The 3,845-nt window shown below is 44.1% G+C and overlaps 1 long non-coding RNA gene across 1 annotated transcript; it reads left to right on the top strand.

Moving 5' to 3' along the window:
* The first annotated feature begins 1,724 nt into the window (after positions 1-1,724).
* Positions 1,725-2,480, top strand: LOC142299086 (uncharacterized). Its single transcript, XR_012752650.1, has 3 exons — positions 1,725-2,034; positions 2,167-2,229; positions 2,310-2,480. It is a non-coding gene; the product is annotated as an uncharacterized LOC142299086 (long non-coding RNA).
* The last annotated feature ends 1,365 nt before the right edge of the window (positions 2,481-3,845 follow it).

Genomic DNA, 3,845 nt, shown 5'->3' with positions numbered 1-3,845 from the left:
CAGAAAACATATGGGAACATTGACTGAAAAATCTGAAAAGTTCTGTCTGGTGGAAAAATGAAAGGTATTGAAAAAAATCAGTAAAACAAAAATAATCGAACACATGGGTGCTGAACGAGTTATCGAGGACCTGTCACCCACTCCCCACGCATGCATAAGTGCAGCAATGAATGCAGCATACATACTTTCATAACATGGACATTAACTGTGATATTCTTCCCCGACACTGGTGACCCAGCGATTACAATTGGAAAAACATGGCACAAAATGCCAATGACCAATCATTAAAATAAAAAAAAATAATCTTAATTTATATAAAATTTACAAAGAATAATAATACAATTGTGTAAAATATGAGGTAGTTTGGCGAGGACCCAAAGGAGGGGATTTATTTCTGAAACATATGCACTACAAATATACACACACATATGGCTTCTAAACTTGCTCACTCAGATATGCAACGAGATAAGAAGGATAGTCAGATGACTGGCCAATGCTCCAAACGCGATTAGAACAATGTTGTTTGGAAAGCACAGTGTAGTTCAAATGCAATATATTGCAAAGAAAATAATCACATTATACCGAGATATCTAGTGTGCATATCAGAGGGACAAGGTGGCGAAAATGAGCTAATTATCCTTTGTAAAAGGTATGGTATGCAAACTTGATCATAGGTAACTTTCAGATAACTAAAAACTTCAATGCTCCTGGGGTAATGGGATTATTTACTCTTTGCATATATTAGGATTTGATCAACACTGTGCCAGTCTTTACAAAAACCATTTCGCAATAAACCATGCTGTGTAATCGCGTTTGGAGTATTGTCCATTGACCTGATTATCAGTGTTATCTCAGTGCATATCTAAAGAAAATAATTACATTATACCTAGATATCTAGTGTGCATATCAGAGGGTCAAGGTGGCGAAAAAGAGCTAATTATCTAACTTGATCATAGGTAAATTTCAGATACCTCAAAACTTCAATGCTCCTGGGGTATAATGGGTTTATTTTATCTTTGCATTTGAATCTCTGATTATCATTGTTATCTCGGTGCATATCAGAGTGACATTAGAAGCCTTGAGTACAAGCCATATGTTATACTATTTACAGAACAGAATAAAATAGAAGAATTTAAGTGATTGATTTTTGTGCCTTGTTTTTCCAATGAATGCAGCATGTTTGCTGCTTTGAGGCAAGTGGTCCCCATGTGTCTGGTGCCCCTAGAAAAAGGTTTGTCAAACATACGTAAAAAAGCAGGCTATACACGGGCTTTACATGCTACAATATATCTACCGATGTGTCGGCGGGGTCACGTTGTAAGTGATGCACATCCGGCATCGTTAGAGATATTGTAGTCTGTAAAACCTACATGCGATTACGATTAAACGAATAACCGGTCATCGCATACACGTCGTTCAATTACTAAAAATTGAACGTCTGGTTGCTCAATGTTCCCGAGACAGCACACATCGCAGTGTGTGACACCCCGGGAATGATGAACTGCAACTTACCTGCGTCCCGCTTCTTACGTATGGATGGTCGTATAGAAGGGTAAGTACTTGTGACAGGAACAAAGCATAGGTGCGACACGGTCAACAAATTTCAGTTGTCGCACATAAGATGGGGGCGTGTCACATCACATACGATATCGTATGCAGAATTGTATGGTGTAAAGTAGGCGTAAGCCATAGTGGCCTGGAGTTATGCGCTCAATAAAAGATTTCTCCTATACCTAGGACCACCTCCAGCTGCACAGGCAGCTCCACCATCTCCACCCTCTCCGGCTGTGGATCCACAATCTCCGCCAGCTCCAGCATCTCCTGCTGCGGAGCCATCATCCCCGCCGGCTCCAACATCTCCTGCTTCCGATCCACCACCTCCGCCTGCTGGGACACCCTCTCCTTCTCCAACCCCATCACCTGCTGCAACCCCATCACCTGCTGCAACCCCATCTCTTCCTTCAACCCCATCACCACCTTCTACCCAGTCTCCCCATACTTCTTCTAACGATGCCTTCTCCCCCGCATCAGTTGGTGAGTTTTGTGCAGGCTACCCTTCCTGTAATTTATGCACATATCATGGTGTCCCTACAAGTTGTAAAGGATACATGGATGTTTAAATGATGGTGGGCTGTCGTGTACTAATATTTGATTTGTGTTCCCTAGCCACAGGATCTGGTTGGGCCATCAGCGCCTCAGAAGAAGAAGAAGGTGATGAACCCCAGAACCGTAAGTGGTCAACCAAAAACATATACCTGACAGTTCGATGTTGGAACAAGGATGGTTAACTTTTCCCATTCCCTCCACAGAAATCCCCACACTACAGGACGTGTTGGATTCTCAACGCCATTTGTCAGAAGCCGTCCGGCGTCATGGCGAGCTGCTGGAACAGTTTTTGGCAGCCCAACAGCAGGGCCACTGAATGTTTGTGATTTAAATGTTTTTTTTGTTTTGTATGTCACATAAATCTTTCTAGTTTATTTTCGCTGTTGCTTACATTTTTGGACAAAACTTTAAAACAGGGTTTGGGAACCTATTTACTGCCGGGGACCATTTGGAATTTTCTACCAACCAACGGGGGCCACACCAAATTATCAACTTGAACACGACCAGGCTATATATGTTAAAATAATTAATAAAATCAGCCCCAGAGTGGTGGCTGGAGAGACTGTGATGTTCGGTGAGATTGATCATTTTGATTCTCACCACTACATTTCCATGTATGTCTTGGTCTGGAGAGGCTGGGGGCATACACAACACAGGAGAAGCTAGGGCATATACATCACAGGAAACACTGAGGCATATACATCCCAGGAGAGGCTGCGTCATATACATCCCTTAAGAGTATGGGGCATATACATCACCCTGAGCAGTAGTTGGCAGCACAAAGAGCACTGTGCCGCCCTGGCAAAACCTGGGTGTTACAGAGGTCTGCATACATGTTATTGATGCTGATTTAACCCTCCCTTGGGGAGGTTCCCACACACAAACACACACCAGCCAATCAGACCCCACTCACCCCCTCCCCACGAAAACAGGAGGACATCAAGACTGTAGAGTGGCAACAATTTTTTTTTTTTTTTCAATGATCTTGACTGTCCAGGGGAGGGTGTGTGTGTGTGTGTGATGTTACCTCTGAGACCACCTGGCTAGTCCAGGGCGTCACATAAGCAGCCCCTGTGTGGGGCTGGGGTGAGTGGTACTCACGGCCTCAGGAATGGGCCAGCCTCTTGTGGGACCCGAAGTGGACCAGGAGAGGGGTGCCAGCTGACGGGACCCAGTACGGACCAGTGTGAAAAGAAGACACATACCTCGGGCAGGAAAAGATCACCTGAATTACACACACGGGTGTGGGACCCGTCTTCACAGCAGCGGGCCGTTGGCACCTGTTACCAGCAACTTGGTTAATTACTGGACTGGGGTTAGTTATTGGTTTATACTGTGAGTACTCCTGCACCACCCGGTACAAGGCGAGGACTGTACCCGTCACTCTACAAACTACCTCTCCCAATTGGTCCGTGGGCAGACTAGTACTACAAGATATGAAATGTCATTACATGGTATGAAAATAGAGTGTGGAGAAACTAGCAAAGGAGTATACTTATCTGAACTGGAAGGGATACATTTTGAAATCTGCAACAGTAATCATAGAAAACCGTAGTAACTATTTTCAATTAAATAATGCCATGTACATCAAAAGTTTCACAAAGGTACTTACATCTCCAACTGTGGTGTCAGACCGGACCTCAGGCTGTGTTCCCGGACCCAAGGACAGCGATGTTATTGTCCGTGGTACCTCTTGGTCTCTTATGAAGGCCAGCAAATCGTAGTACCAAAGCTTTGGA

This window comes from Anomaloglossus baeobatrachus, chromosome 1 (assembly GCF_048569485.1).
Source record: "Anomaloglossus baeobatrachus isolate aAnoBae1 chromosome 1, aAnoBae1.hap1, whole genome shotgun sequence".
Lineage (NCBI taxonomy): Eukaryota > Metazoa > Chordata > Amphibia > Anura > Aromobatidae > Anomaloglossus > Anomaloglossus baeobatrachus.
Note: the sequence above shows the minus strand (reverse complement) of the source record. Positions and strands in the feature narration are given on the sequence as shown.